At 42.0% G+C, this 16,278-nt stretch overlaps 1 long non-coding RNA gene across 1 annotated transcript in view; it reads right to left on the bottom strand.

Moving 5' to 3' along the window:
• Positions 1-2,476: 2,476 nt before the first annotated feature.
• LOC129511698 (uncharacterized) overlaps positions 2,477-16,278 on the bottom strand; it is a 164,119-nt gene continuing 150,317 nt past the window's right edge. The window contains exon 4 of the long non-coding RNA XR_008664881.1: positions 2,477-2,750. This is a non-coding gene — a long non-coding RNA (uncharacterized LOC129511698). The remainder of the gene's footprint in view (positions 2,751-16,278) is intronic.

The following is a 16,278-nucleotide window of genomic DNA, read 5'->3' as shown; positions in this document are numbered from 1 at the left end:
AATATTTTTTTTTATTTTTTACTTTTTAAAAAGATTTCTTTATTTGAGACAGAGAGTCTGCACACAAGTAGGAGGAGGGGCAGAGGGAGAGAGAATCTCAAGCAGACTCCCTGCTAAGTGCAGATCCTGATGCAGGGCTTATATGATCTCATAACCCTGAGATCATGGCTGGATTCTAAATCAAGAATGGGATGCATAACTACTAAGCTACCCAGGTGCCCTTTAAATACTTTATTTTTAAGTAATCTCCACATCCAATGTGCATCTCAAACTCACAATTCTGAAATCAAGAGTTACAGGCTCTACCAACTGAGCCAGCCAGGTATCCCAACACTGACCTCTTAAAATGAGTTGGAAAGTATTCTTTCCTCCTCTAATTTCTGAAAGCGTTTTTATAGATTTTACATATTTCTTTCTTGAATGTTTGTTAGTATTCACCAGTAAAGCCATCTGGGCCTGGAGGTTCTTTTTTTTTTTTTTTTTTTTCTCCAAGAGTCTATGTATTCATGAGAGACACAGAGAGAAAGAGAGAGAGAGAGAGAGAGAGAGAGAGAGAGGCAGAGACACAGGCAGAGGGAGAAACAGGCTCCATGCAGGAAGCCTGATGTGGGACTTGATCCTGGGACTCCAGGATCATGCCCTGGGCCGAAGGCAGGCACTAAACCACTGAGCCACCCAGGGATCCCCCTGGAGATTCTTTGTAGCAAAAATTTTAATGACAAAAAAAAAAAAAAATTAATGACAAATTCAGTGTTTTAATAAATGGAAGGCAATTCAGATTTTCTAATTTTTGTGTGTCTGTTTTAATATTTGTGTCTTTTCAGAAATTTTTATCCTTTTCATCTAAGTTATCCCATTTATTGGCATAAAGTTATTTATAATATTTCCTTATATCTTTTTTTTAAAAAAGATTTTATTTATTCATGAGAGACAGGGAGAGAGGCAGAGACCTAGGCAGAAAGAGAAGCAGGCTCCCTGTGGGGAGCCCAATGTGGGACTTGATTCCAGAACCCTGGGATCACAACCTGAGTCAAAGGCAGATGCTCAACCACTGAGCCACCCAGGTGCCCTCTCCTTATATCTTTTTAATATTTGTAGAATATGTAGAGACGTCTTTCATTTATCCCTGTTGTGGGTAATTTGTCTCTCTTTAAAATTACAATCTAGGGGCGCCTGGGTGGCTCAGTCAGTTGAATGTCTGCCTTTAGCTGGGTCATGATCCCGGCATCCTGAGATCAAGCCCTGCATGGGGTTCCCTGCTCAGAGGGGAACTTGCTTCTCCCTCTCCCTCTGCCACACCACCTGCTTGTGCTCTCTCTCTTTCTCTGTCAAATAAATAAAATCTTGTTTAAAAGTTAAGAAAAATAAAATTACCAATTTAGCTATTTATTAATTGTATTGCTTTTTTCAAAAAGCCAAATTTTGTTTTTATTGCTGTCTGTTTTGTTTCATTGGTATTCTCTCTTCTTTTTATGATTTCCTTTCTTCTACTTATTTTGGATTTAATTTGCTCTCCTTTTTCTAACTTCCTAATATGAAAGCTTAGATCAGTGATTTTAGACTTTTCTTCTCTTATAACATAGCATTTAAACCTATAATATCCCTTCTAAGCATAGCTTTAGCTGCAGCTCACACATTTTGTTGTGTTATACTCCCACACATTATGTTCTGTTATAATTACCATTCAATTAAAAATTTTCTAGTTTCCCTTAAGATTTTTTATCAGCTTATAGATTATTTAGCAGTGTGTTGTTTAATTTCCAAATATTTAAAGATTTCCTAGATACCTTTTTGTTATTGATTTCTAATTTAATTTCAGTGGGTTCAAAGAATAAATTCTGGGTTATTTCAATCCTAAATTTATCAAGACTTGTTTCAAAACCCAGCATATGGTCTATTTTGGTGAATGTTCTATGTGCTCTTAAAAAGAACTTTGTGGGCAGCCCTGGTGGCTCAGAGGTTTAGTGCCACCTTCAGCCCAGGGTGTGATCCTGGGGCCCCAGGATTGAGTCCTGCGTTGGACTCCCTGCATGGAGCCTGCTTTTCCCCCCTGCCTGTGTCTCTGCCTCTCTCACTCTGTGTCTCTCATGAATAAATAAAATCTTTAAAAAAAAAAAAAAAACTTTGTTGGAAGGAGTGTTCAAGTTCGTTGACGGTATTTTTCAGATGTTGTCTATTCCTTCTGACTTTGTGTCTACTTCTCTCAATTTTTTTTAGGGAGCCCGATGTGGGACTGGATTCTAGGATCTCAGGATCATGCCTTGGGCCAAAGGCAGGCGCTAAATCGCTGAGCCACCCAGGGATCCTCAACTCCTCTCAATAATTGAGAGAAGAGTATTGAAATAGCCAAACTAAAATTATACCATTAATTTTTCACCATACTTGATTTATCACATACATATCCATCTATCTTCCCATCATTACTTTGATGCATTTCCAAGTTAACTGAAGACTTCATACACATTTTTCTCTAACTACTTCAGTATGTGTACCATTAATTGAAGATCAATGTTAGCTTGGAATTTTTTTTTTCGGTAAAACAACAAGAAGAAAAAAAATTTAAGTGCAAAGTTAAATGAGTTTGACAAATATATATACTTGTGATACAGACTTTTGTCAAGACAAATGTAACTGGGGCACCTCGGGTGCTCAGTCAGTTAAGCACTCAACTCTTGATCTTACTTAGCTCAGGTCATCATCTCAGGGTTGTGAGTCCAAACCCTCCACTGGGCTCCACACTGGATGTGGACCTACTTAAAAAAAAGATAAATATAACCATCATTTCCAAAAAGTTTTATTTTTTCTTTTCTAGTCAGTCCCTACTCCCTCAAGATGCAATTCCAATTTTCATTTGTTTTCCAGCATACATAAATTTGCCTACTCCAGTCCTTGACAAACTTCATGGGCATGCAACCCATACATTCACACAGGACCCCATGCTTCGAAGGGTACACACTTGGTATAATACAAGCTGTAACAGTCTTGAAATTCTCAGTATTCTAACAAGAAATCTACATTTTCATTTTGTACTAGAACCTGGAATTTATGAGTTGGTCCCACTATAATTGTCATATAAATGGAATCAACCCATATGTAGTTTTTTTGTATAAAGCTTCTTTTGCTCGGCATAACATTTTTAAAAAAGATTTTATTTATTTATTCATGAGAGACACAGAATGGGAAAGAGGCAGAGACACAGGCAGAGGAATAAGCAAGCTCCCTGCAAGGAGCCCATGTGGGACTGGATCCCAGATCCCGGGATTGGGACCCGAGCCAAAGGCAGAAGCTCAACCACTGAGCCATCCAGGTGTCCCTCAGCATAACATTTTTGAGATTCATCATGTTGCATGTGTTGACAATTCTCTTTAATTGCTGAGAAGTTTAGAACTGTATGGATATGCCACAACTTATTTAATCTATTCTATGGATGGAGAGGTGGGATGTTTCAGTATGGTGCTATTACGAATAAAGTTGCTATAAACATTACTGTTATAAGTCTTCTATGGACAAAAGAATGCTTCAGACTAGGTGTCTTATCATGGGGCACTACACTGGAATTTTGGATAGGATATTCCTCAAAATATTTCAAGGAGATTAGCCTCCACTCAATCTACTCAGTCGTTTAAACAACTCAAAAGAGGTGTCTATACATTTCCAGAGCTTTGGGCAAGGCAGTATCACTTCTGATTAAAAGTTATGGCCTTGGGGCAGCTTGGGTGGCTCAGTGGTTTAGCGCTGCCTTCAGCCCAGGGTGTGATCCTGGGGGCCCAGGATCAAGTCCAGTGTCGGGCTGCCTGCTTGGAGCCTGCTTCTCCCTCTGTCTGTGTCTGTGCCTCTCTCAATCTGTGTCTCTCATGAATAAATAAATAAAATCTTTAAAAAAAAAAGAGCTATGGCCTTAAATAATACCATACCTTGATTTCAACAACATATTTTATCTAACTCAGTATTGCTATAAGATAGAAAAAGTGGACTACACAAAAGGTATGCTGGAAGAACAGAAACGAGGTCAAAGGGACTAGAATTTTGTAAATGAGAGAGGAAGGGCTTGAGGCCAGGAGTCAGCTCATGCAAAGCCTTGAGGAATGGTAAAGATTTAATTGTATTGTAGGGATAGAAGCAGGGGACAGACATGAGTTATACTGTAGAAAGATCACTTCTGAATGCTTTTTAGAGAATGCATTGTAAGTGTGCAGAGTATAAGAAGGAAGAACTTAGAAGCCATTGTATTAATCTTGGTGAGAAATTATGTTAACCTAGACAAGAGCAGTGGCAGTGAAGATGGAGAGAAGTACCCATACATAAGAGATGCAGTTTTGGAGTTAGAGCAGATAGGATTTACTAATTCCAATCTGGGATATGAGGGTAAGTGAGGAATCAAAGATCACTCTGAGATTCTTAGCTTCAGCAGCTGAGGGGATAATGGTGCCATTTGCTAATAAGGCGAGAACTGGGGGAGAAAGGGAGTGGGGGGCACATGTCTGAGTGGTCCATTAGTCATCCAAGCAGAGATGTCAAGTGGAATGTGGCATATGTGAGTCTAAATTCATACAGAGTCATCTGTATAAAGATAGTATCTAAAGCTAAGGGAGTATATGAAGTAAGTAGGCAGAGAATGTGGATAGAAAAAAAAGGAGTTCAGGGATCCCTGGGTGGCGCAGCGGTTTGGCGCCTGCCTTTGGCCCAGGGCGCGATCCTGGAGACCCAGGATCGAATCCCACATCGGGCTCCCGGTGCATGGAGCCTGCTTCTCCCTCTGCCTGTGTCTCTACCTCTCTCTCTTTCTCTCTCTGTGACTATCATAAATAAATAAAAATTAAAAAAAAAAAAGAAAAAAAAGGAGTTCAGAAAGGAACCCTAAGGTATCCCATATTTAGAAGTTGAGCTGAAGAGTAGGAATCAGGAAAGAATATTGAGGGGCAGTGGTCAATGAAGTAGGAATAAGCTAGAAGGAGTGTCACAGAAGCCAAGAGAAAAGGGTTTTCAAAATACAGTTAATGGTTAACTGTACTGAGTGCCACTGAGAAGTTGATAAGATGACATAGAACAGTCCACTGGATTTTGGTAATTTTGGTGGAATCACAGTGCTCATGGAGAGAAACTCACAGGAAGTAGAGATCAAGAAGAGAACACATGCAGAGAAGTCTTGCAAAATGTTTTCCAAGGGGACAAAGAAAATGGGGTAGCACAGTGGGAGACAAAGACGCAGGGAAGGGTCTTCTTAATCTGAGAGATAGCACAGCACGTGTACACGGGAGATGGGAGTGACCCAGGAGGGAGGGGGTCGCTGACAGAAAAGGAGTAGCTGAGGAGGGGCATCCTTAAGAAAGGGGGAAAGGGGAGAGAGAATGGGATCTGGTGAAGAGCAGAGACAGCTTTGCTCTTCTACCAGAAGGATGGAGGCAGATGCAGGTACACCAGCTAATGTAAGTCATGGGAGAAGGAAAGTTCCAGTCCCACACTTCTAATTTATCACGGATGTATGAGGCAAGGTCACTAGATGAAAGAAGGGTTTAGGGACGCCTGGGTGGCTCAGTGGTTGAGCGTCTGCCTTTGGCTCAGGGCATGATCCTGGAGTCCTGGGATTGAGTCCCACATCGGGCTCCCTGCATGGAGCCTGCTTCTCCTCTCTCTGCCTGTGTCTCTGCCTTTCTCTCTGTGTCTCTCATGAATAAATGAATAAAATATTAAAAAAAAAAAAAAAAAGAAAGAAGGGTTTGAGATGAATGTGAAAGTTATTAGTTTAAATTTTATTTATTTTATTTTATTTTATTTTAAAGATTTTTATTTATTTATTCATGAGACACACACACATACCGGGAGAGGCAGAGACACAGGCAGAGGGAGAAGCAGGCTCCATGCAGGGAGGGAGCCTGACGTGGGACTCGATCCCGGGTCTCCAGGATCACACCCCGGGCTGCAGGCTGCACTAAACCACTGCACCACCAGGGCTGCCCTAGTTTAAATTTTTATTTTGATATAATTTTAGATTTACAGAAGAGTTGAAGATATGGTACAGAGTCCCCAGTGCCCCGTACCCAGTTCCCCCTAGTGTCAACATCTTACAGGTGCATAAGAACTAAACGTTGGGGATCCCTGGGTGGCGCAGCGGTTTGGCGCCTGCCTTTGGCCCAGGGCGCGATCCTGGAGACCCGGGATCGAGTCCCACATCGGGCTCCCGGTGCATGGAGCCTGCTTCTCCCTCTGCCTGTGTCTCTGCCTCTCTCTCTCTGTGTGTGTGACTATCATAAATAAAAATCTAAAAAAAAAAAAAAAAAAAAAAAAAAAAAAAAGAACTAAACGTTGGTATAATATTATTAGCTAAGCTATAGACTTTATTCAGGATTTCCCAGTTTTTCCACTAATATTCTTTTACCATTCCAGGTTCTGATCTAAGATCCCATATTGCATTTAATCATCCTATGTCCTTAGTCTCTGTGACCACTTCTCAGTCTTTCCCTTTCTCTCAGGACCTTGACACTTTTTAAAAAGTACTACTAGTCAGGGGCACCTGGGTGGCTCACTCACCAAGCTTCTGACTCTTGGTTTCAGCTCAGGTCATGATCTCAGGGTCATGATCCCAAGGTGGTGAGATCAAACCCCATATCGAGCTCCGCATGTATCAACCCCACTCTCAGTGAGGAGCCTGCCCAAGATTCTCTTTCTGCCTCTTCTCTTACCCCCATTCTCTCTCTCAAAGTAAATACATAAAATCATTTTTAAGAAGTCTATTGTCAGTACTCTTGGGTATAGTACAGTTTTGTGCAATATCCCTCAGTTGGGGTTTGTCTGATATTTTCTCATGAGAAGAAGGAAGTCATGGTTTTGGGGAAGAATGTTACAGAGGTGTAAAGCCCCCCTCATTAAATCATCTCCAGGATAGACAATATTAACCTGGTTTGTTACTTCTATGCTTTATTACCTCCATCATTTGAATCACTTATAAGGTAAGTGTCTGCTGGGTTTCCCCACTGTAGAATTGACATGTTTCCCCTTCCACTCCATTCATTTGGAGCCAGTCACTGTGTCTAGCCCACATTCAAGGGGAGGGAAATTAAGCACCACCTTCCGCATGGAGGAATATAAAAGAATTTGTGGACATGTTAAAACCATTAGAGTTATGAAAAAAAAAATCAGAGTTATGACAAACATTCTGGGGGAGATGCTTTGCAGCTATGTTAACATTCAATCTTTCAAAACAAAAAAACATTCTATCTTTCTTTAAAGCTTTTAATGTGGAGGATATTGAGGGGGAAAAGTGAGGATGTCATTTTATTTAAAAAAAAATTTTAGGGTGCCTGACTGCCTCAGTCAGAGGAGGATTCATATCCTCTTGATCTCAGAGTTGTGAGTTTGAGCCCCATGTTAGGTGTAGAGATTACCTGAGTAAATAAAACTTTAAAAAAAAAAAGATGATTAAAATAATTTCTTGGGATCCCTGGGTGGCGCAGCGGTTTGGCGCCTGCCTTTGGCTCAGGGCGCGATCCTGGAGACCCAGGATCGAATCCCACATCGGGCTCCCAGTGCATGGAGCCTGCTTCTCCCTCTGCCTGTGTCTCTGCCTCTCTCTCTCTCTCTCTCTGTGACTATCATAAATAAATAAATAAATAAATAAATAATAAATAAATATATAAATATATAATATATAAATATATAAATAATAAATAAATAAATAAAATAATTTCTTAAAGTACAATCTCTGACAAATTTATTTATTTATTTATTTTACTAATCTCTACACCAATGTGGGGCTTGAACCCGCAGATTCAAGATTAAGAGTCACAAATTGTCCAGACTGAGCAATTCAAGCACCCCTGAGAATGCCATTTTAGAGTGGGACAGTGAACTCTCCTAGAAAATATGATAGTATTTGCTTGGCAGTGCAAGAGTTCCTTTGAGGTTTAAAGTCACAATTCAAAGTGAAATCCATCAGTTGTGTTGTGCAATTTCCTCTAGCAATAACCAGGTGCTTGAGTACAAGCTCTGAGAACCAGGGAGTTGGGGTCAACAGAATGGAATATTCCAGGATGGACAAGAGAAAGATGAGATTAGTGTGGAGGGTGTTTGCAGAAGTGTGATGATGATACTGGGTCATGGCACCTAAGCAGGGCTTTACTTTTTAATCAGAAGTAAAGATGAGACAGGAATATCTGTCAGACAGGGTGAAGAACAGCGACAACGCAGCTCATAAGTGAGAAGCTGAAAGGATCAGGGGTGACAGCAGGGGATTTGAAGGAGCTGGATGTTTAGAAGGACGAAAGTAAAGAAATAGTTTGGAAATGACAAGTAGAACACCTAGGACACCCCCTGGCCCTGAGGCCTTTTCCCTGAGGGGAAAAGTAAAAGCAATTTCTTTCATCTGAGAGGGAAGCCAAGGTCACTCACTGCTGGGAGGTGGAAGGGATGTTCAGAGAAGAGGAGGCTACCAGGATGTTTGATGGTGGCAGAGAAAGAGTCAGTGAGAGTGCAGTGGGAGAGTTTGGGGGAGGACGGAGAGGAACTGGTTAAGACTAGGTGATGAGCTCACAGGTACTGGGATGAATGGCCAATGTGATGTTGGGTGACCTAGAAGGCTTGTTCTTCTGGCGGTGACCCAGGCAAATAGGATATAAAGCATGGTCTGACTAGCCTGACAGGCTCTTGGAGAGAGATGGGAAAGCAGCCTGATGTGCAGATTTTGAATATTAATACAAAGGTCGAGGGACTTCAGGATGACTGTCTTGCCCTGCAGAATGTAGTGGTGGGTGGTGGCAATCTTTGTAGGGAGGGGTGGAAATGCTCTCTCGGGGAGGATATGGTGAGGTAGGGGTGGTGGGGTGACCGGTGTTAGCTTAATAACCACCTGAATGATTGAGTCATGATCATTAATAAGTATCGAACATTTACTTTATGGATGACTTAACCATTCAACACTGACACTGCTCCTGGAGCTGGTTGGTTCCGGAAATTGTGTTTTGGCCTAGACAGAAGGAACTAGAGTGTGGCAAACAGAGATGGACCTTTACCCTTGCCTTATGCTTTATCAGGATCAGAGAGGGGTGGGATCTTTATGATGGGTCATTTACAGTGTGTGCAACAGCCCTGACGAACCTGAGAGCTTATTTCAAGTTTAATAACATCTCCGAAGCAACCAAATACACACTCGCAATTCTGAGGAAGTTCCCTTTCCTGGTAACTGGACAGGATCAAACAGGACTGCCACCTGGGTTCTCATATTGCTGGTTGAGAAGGAACACATTGGCAGCTTGCAAGGCACGAGAAAAAAACAACAAAGGAAAAATACACACTTATGTGGCTTTTCTTTCTGGAATTTTCTGTATGTCCCCATAGGGCTTCCTAAGATGTCCCTAGAAAATGAAGGTGTATGATAAGAAGAACTAAATACCATAAACATAATTTTATTGGCACTCCTACTCAGGATAAGTGAGTTATCAAGTGTCATGGCCCAGCTGAACCATATATAACACACATCACTGTGTACAGTACTGACTCAGAATGTACCCAGTTTGATAATGATCCTGGGAGTTCTAGGCTGTCCCCCATCATAGTGCTAAGGATTAGCAGTCATTGAGGACTGAGTGCATTAGAGGGAGAATTATGGCCATGAATTGTAGAAAGGAAGTGAAAGAATAAATAAAGGAATGTGAGCAGGGGAGGGAGGAAGGAGGATATGTCATATCTTTGTTGGTTCCCTATTTGTAAAAAAAAAAAAAAAAAAAAAAAAAAGGCACTTCTAGAAGCCTGTAGTGAAGTCTGTGAACCAATGACCACATTTCCATTTCCATGCAGGGTTTATTAGGTCAAAACGATAGCCAGGAAAAAGAGAGGGGTTGGGGGGAGAGAGAGAGAGAGAAAAGAAAAAGAAAAAGTCCAGGAAAAATAGCACGTGGATCTAAATGCTACAAATAGCTCATAAAGGGGGATCCCTGGGTGGCTCAGCGGTTTGGCACCTGCCTTGGGATCCCGGAGACCCAGGATCGAGTCCCACATCAGGCTTCCCGCATGGGGCCTGCTTCTCCTGTGCCTCTGCCTCTCTCTCTCTGTCTCTCTCTCTCTCTGTGTGTTTCTCATGAAGAAATAAATAAAACCTTAAAAAAAAAAAAACCGAATAGCTCATAGAATATCTCAGACCAGGAATGCCTGCGTGGCTTAGTGGTTGAGTGTCTGCCTTTGGCTCAAGTCATGATCCTGGGGTCCTGGAATCGAGTCCCGCATCAGGCTCCCTGCAGGGAGTCTGCTTCTCCCTCTGCCTGTGTCTCTGCCTCTCTCTCTCTCTCTCTGTCTCTCATGTATAAATAAATCAATCAATCTTTTTTTAAAAAACCAGATTTTATTTATTTATTCATGACACACACACACACACAGAGAGAGAGAGAGAGAGAGAGAGAGAGAGAGAGGCAGAGACACAGGCAGAGGGAGAAGCAAGCTCCAAGCAGGAAGCCCACTGCAGGACTCGATCCCAGAACTCTGAGATCATGCCCTGAGCCAAAGGTAGATGTTCAACCACTGAACCACCCAGGTGTCCCAATAAATAAAATCTTAAAAAAAAAAAAAAAAAGAATATCTCAGACCAGTGAAGAGTTACTAAGCCATCTCAACATGGGGAACATCACACTTTGCTTCTATCCTTGGGTGCAAAAGCCTTTGTAGGACAAAGCAGTGGACCCACTGAATGGTAATAACTAACCAGTGGGATTATAGGAGTATAGAGAACACAGGCATAGCTTGACTTATACATGGCCCAAGCTGGCTCACTCCTATAGAAATCACCTGTTGAAAAGCATAGGTAAATTTATTTGATGCATGTTATCGGGCATCAAATGAGGGAAAAAATTTGAAAGCTGGCCTGTAAGTAAGCCTTAAGGGATTCCAATATTATCCAAGGAGAACTGTATTTTGGAACCAACTGGGAGAGAGGGGAGATAAAATGAGTCAGCTTTAATCAGCAATCAAACTAGGAGGCTCCTCACTAGTTCGTGGAGATTCAGGTTTAACAAGACAGAGCTTTTAGGGTTCTAGGTCCTCATGCATTCCCTCAGGAGTTTGTAGCTTCAGAAGTGAGACAGATACCCATACAGAGAACTCAGGGCTCAGTCAGGATTGGTCTGACTACTCTCCGGTTCTAAATTATTATAAGTGTTAATGAAACAGATTGCTTTCTTTCTTACAGCTTATTTTTTAGATTCTTCTTACCCTCGAGGGTTTTCAGAACCTTATTTGGCTACTGATTAGAGATCTTCCTCACCAGTTATTTTGTTCAGCCAACCATTTAGAAAGGAAAAGAAGGGAAAACAAGTATTTGGTAAGCACTCACAATGTGCCTTTTTCACATTATCTTATTTAATCTTTACAGAGACTCTATCTCCTATTTCCATTTTACAGATGAGACTACTGGTTAAGCACAGCGAGGTAACACCCAAGATGGGCTGAAAGATGGATTAGTGAACGGTGGTGCTAAGGCTTAACCCCGTGGCTGTACAACTCCAAAAGCTATTCTCTTTCTCCACACCACACAGTTTCAGTGCTATCAACCCTAAGGGTTATGTCTTAAGAGTCATAAACCTAGAGAAATATTTATTTGTGTAGCAGATAAACTCTAGTACTTAATCATGTCTGAGTGATTTCCAAAGAAGCTTGTAGTCAGGTGCTCACCTTTATAGGGGCCTTCATTTTTTGAAATGGAATATCATATTTTCTAGCCAAAGGGTTATAAACTATTTGTACTTTGCTTTCTTCTTATAAAAACGCCCAGAAGAATGAAAGCAATAAAGGAGCCAAGCCCTTGTAACCATAGGAACCTTCCCTGTCTGCTTCCGCCTGGGGGTTGGTAGAGGAGAGGGGACCCTGCCCTGTATCCATGATCCCTTGCTCACTTTGGGATGCTGTCTACTTCTAACTCCTAGTAAACAATTCATAGGAAAAAAAAAAAAAAAACACAAACCCTGGATTTATATACGTGGAAGCACTGAAGTGTAGGTATGTTGTGTATGGGTGTAGGTATGCTTACGTAAAGATTGCTCAGAATTTAGAAGCCATATTGGTTGTAGGTCAAGAGCCATACCACATTGACCCATCCTCCTATCATTCATTCATTCATTCATTCATTTGAGAGAGAGAGAGAGAGAAGGGGGGGGAGGGGAGAGAAACCCATCCAGTCTCTGTCCTGAGCACAGAGCCTGACACGGAACTCCATCTCCCAACCCTGAGATCAGAATCTCAGCTGAAACGGAGAAACAGAGGCGTGACTGACTGCGCCATCCAGGCACCCCTCCTCCCATCATTTTTTTTTTTTTTATTTATTTATGATAGTCACAGAGAGAGAGAGAGAGGCAGAGACACAGGCAGAGGGAGAAGCAGGCTCCATGCACCGGGAGCCCGACGTGGGATTCGATCCTGGGTCTCCAGGATCGCGCCCTGGGCCAAAGGCAGGCGCTAAACCGCTGCGCCACCCAGGGATCCCTCCTCCCATCATTTTTGAGGGTAATTTCAGATGGAAACTTGAGTAAATAAAACCTTCTGGTTTTGCCAGAAATTCTTTCTCCTCTGTTGCCCCACTTTGGTTCTCATTGAAGCCTTTCTACTACAGATCAGTTCTGGTTGTGTGGAGACACACTACAGACCAGTTGGGCATTCCCTGCCTCACCCCAGAGAGTCCCAGCCCAGTGAACCTCTGCTCTATGCTCCCTCCCTCATCTCTCACTGGTGTCCTTGAGCTGCTCCACCTAATTCACACGCCAAAATGGTACTGTAGGTTCTCAGGCCTCTTCCCTGGACTCAATCCTAGGCCCAAGCTCCCTGCTGGGAAACTATACAGACAATATACTAGTGATGGATACCATCCAGGTTAGATATTTTCATTTTAATACAGGGCTCTCGGAGACAGTGTTTTATCCAAAAAAGGCAAGTGATGGTGGGATTCTTAGGCACTGAAGCTGGTTTTGAGGTTTTGAGGAGGTGTTTTGGGCAGCAGGGGCCTTTGGTACCTGTCAGATCACTCCACTGAAGCACAGGGCTGACTAAGGGATTAATTTGTGACTTGTTTACTTAATACATATTTACTAAGCACTTAATTTAGGTTATGAAATTCCATGGTAAGCATTATTTCTGTCTAGGAAGTAAAAGATATAAGTCCTGTTCTCAAGAACCTCCAGCTCAGTTGGGAGAGATTGGAAACATATATGAAATTAAAAAATAAGGAGCTACATATTTTTTTTTTTAGCAGCTACACATTAACAGCAGACAATAAAACTAGGGCACAGCACTGAGCTTTCCAGAAGAAAGATACATCATGGTGCCCAAATCCATCATGAGACTGGGATCTAAAGAGTCCATAAACTAATCTCCAAAAGAATCTTTCAGGGATGGTAATTGCTTTTCTTTAGGCTCCAAAATAAGGTCTGAATATTGATCTTCTGAACACCAAGGAAAATAATTATTATTTGAACCCATTTATGGCAGACCAACAAGAAAGTATTTATTTATTTATTTTTAAATTTTTATTTATTTATTCATTAGAGAGAGAGAGAGAGAGAGAGAGAGAGCAGAGACACAGGCAGAGGGAGAAGCAGGCTCCGTTGCAGGGAGCCTGATGTAGGACTCGATTCTGGGACTCTGGGATCACGCCCTTAGCCAAAGGCAGACGTTCAACCACTGAGCCACCCAGGCATCCCACAAGAAAGTATTTAGCTAAGAGAGCACTCTGGCTAAAAATTAAGCATCGTTATTGTTATATTTTAATTTTAAAAAATATTTTATTTATTTGGGGGAATCCTTGGGTGGATCAGCGGTTTAGTGCCTGCCATTGGCTCAGGGCATGATCCTGGAGTCCCGGGATCAAGTCCTACATCGGGCTCCCTCCCTGCATAGAGCCTGCTTCTCCCTCTGCCTGTGTCTCTGCTCCAATTTCTCTCTCTCTCTCTCTCTGTGTATGTCTTTCATAAATAAATAAATAAATAAATAAATAAATAAATAAAAATCTTGTTTAAAAATATTTTATTTATTCATAAGAGATGCAAAGAGAAAGACAGAGACATAGGCAGAGGGAGAGGCAGGCTCCCTGCAGGGAGCCCCATGCAGGACGATCCCAGGACCCCTAGATCATGACCTGAGCCAAGTGTTGCTTCGGCAGCACACATACGACCTGAGCCAAAGGCAGATGCTCAACGGCTGAGCCACCCAGGTGTCCCTATATTTTAATTTCTCATGCAAGTCCAGTTTTAACAAATGGTAACAAATTGGACCTTAAGCTACAATAAATTTCAATAATTTGTGAAATCAGGGCAGCCGGAGTGGCTCAGCGGTTTAGCACCACCTTCAGCCCAGGGTATGATACTGGAGACCCAGGATCAAGTCCCATGTCGGGCTCCCTACATGGAGCCTGCTTCTCCCTCTGCCTATGTCTCTGCCTCTCTCTCTCTCTCCCTCTCTGTGTCTCTCATGAATAAATAAAAAATTAATTAATTAATTAAAATTAAAATATTAAAAAATGATTTGTGAAATCATAACTAGCATATATGCATGAATTCATCAAATGCTGTTGTCAGCCCTAAAGTGTATGTCTTAGTCACGAAAACAGACAGAAATGTTTGTGTATCAGATAAACTCCGGCACTTAATAACTTCCAATTGATTCCAAAAGGAGCTTGTAATTGGGTGCTCATCTTTACAGAGGACCTTTGTTCTTTGAAATGAATGTAAGCATTATTGCCTCTATTTTATAAATACCTGGAGGGTAGTCAGGTAGTTTCCCAAAAGTGGAGGCAGTGGGTGGAAAGCTACCACTTCCCCAAAAGCTAGCTCTGCCCAAGATCCTGGTTGGTGGAAGCACAGTTTCCTTTCTCTTTCTTTCTTTCTTTCTTTCTTTCTTTCTTTCTTTCTTTCTTTCTTTCTTTCTTTCTTTCTTTTAGAGAGAGCGTGTGTGAGACAGAGAGAATGTGCTGGAGCAGGGGGTGGGGCAGAAGGAGAGCAGGAAGTAGATTCGCTATGAAGTGAAGCTGGGAGCCCTGCTCCATCCCAGGACCTAGGACCTGAGCAAGAGCAGATGGTTAACTGACGGAGCCACCCAGGTGTCCCAGAAGCACAGTTTTCTGAGGCTGGTTAAGTTATAAATCTCCACTGGATAGGAAGGCTAGAGGTGAACATAGCATCATCTGCAAACACTTGCAGGGCGGTCAGCTTTACCTGATGGATCTCATCTCTACATGGACTTCAGGTTCCCCTCAAACCTACATGTGTCCAAAAAACCCTAAAGTTGATTTGTAATTATAAAGATTATACCTGCTTGGAAGAATAACTAGAAGCATAAAGAAGAAAACCATAATCGGGGCACCTGGGTGGCTCAGCTGGTTAAGCATCTGCCTTTGGCTCAGGTCAGGGTCTCAGGGTCCTGGAATTGAACTCTGCATTGGGCTCCCGGCTCAGCAAGGAGTCTGCTTCTTCCTCTCCCTCTGCCTGCTGCTCCCCTTCTTGTGCTTATGCTCTCTCTGTCATATCAATAAATAAAATATTTGGGATGCCTGGGTGGCTCAGCGGTTAAGCATCTGCCTTCGGCTCAGGTCATGATCCCGGATCCCCGGATCGAGTCCCATATCGGGCTCCCTGCATGGAGCCTGCTCCTCCCTCTGCCTGTATCTGCCTCTCTCTCTGTGTCTCTTATGAATAAATAAATAAAATCTTAAAAATATTTAAAAAATAAAATAAATAAATAAAATATTTTTAAAAATTAAGATTTCAATAGAAAGTAAAGCAAAGGACACCTACACATAATTTAAAGAAAAGAAAGTGTAATGGTTAATAAAAAAATTAACATCAGTAATTATCAAGGACATACAAATTATTACTATTATTATTTTAAAGATTTTATTTATTTATTCATGAGAGACACAGACACACACACGCACACACAGGCAGAGGAGAAGCAGGCTCTGTGCAAGGAGCCCAGTGTGGGACTTGATCCTGGGACTCCGGGATCACACTGTGAGCTGAAGGCAGGCGCTCAACCGCTGAGCCACCCAGGCATCCCTCAAGGACATACAAGTTAAAACAATGGTCAGATTTTTTTTTCCTATCACATTGACAAAGATTTACAAAATGATGATAGTCAATGGAAACATGGGTCCAAGAGCCACACACTCATGACAAGCAAGGGGAGGCTTAAACAAAATCACTTTCAGAAGAGCAAAGCATAACTAACAAACAAAAAGCTAAAAATGCTCACATCCTGGGGTGCCTGGCTGTGAGCATGTAACTCTTGATCTCGGGGTCATGAGTTTGAATCCCA

Source organism: Nyctereutes procyonoides, unplaced genomic scaffold (assembly GCF_905146905.1).
Source record: "Nyctereutes procyonoides isolate TBG_1078 unplaced genomic scaffold, NYPRO_anot_genome, whole genome shotgun sequence".
Classification (NCBI taxonomy): Eukaryota; Metazoa; Chordata; class Mammalia; order Carnivora; family Canidae; genus Nyctereutes; species Nyctereutes procyonoides.
The sequence above is the reverse complement of the archived record's forward strand: the minus strand, read 5'-3'. Positions and strand labels throughout refer to the sequence as shown.